Raw genomic sequence first — 367 nt, 5'->3', positions numbered from 1 at the left:
TATTAGTGACAATTAATAATTAATTAATAAATGGATTAAGCATTTGTAGCGTATTGGTGTTGGTGCACCGACGGCAAATCGTGGCGAACAAATCACCAGATTTTGGAGTATCGTATTAGGGCCCCACAGAAAGCGCTCCGTGTTGACGGTTACGTGTCTCGTGTCTATGTATACGGTGGAAGGCACGTGTACCTCTTTTGCCGTCCAAATTAATAATACCACATTTCATGTTTTTAATTACAAATCTATTTTTATTCTGGATTTAGTTATCTACTTATCTTGTATGAAATATTCAATAATATAATAATATCATTTTTGAATTTTATATTTAATATATTAAAATGTTAAAAAAAATTAATAACTTTTA

This window comes from Arachis ipaensis, chromosome B03 (assembly GCF_000816755.2).
Source record: "Arachis ipaensis cultivar K30076 chromosome B03, Araip1.1, whole genome shotgun sequence".
NCBI classification, from domain to species: domain Eukaryota; kingdom Viridiplantae; phylum Streptophyta; class Magnoliopsida; order Fabales; family Fabaceae; genus Arachis; species Arachis ipaensis.
Note: the sequence above shows the minus strand (reverse complement) of the source record.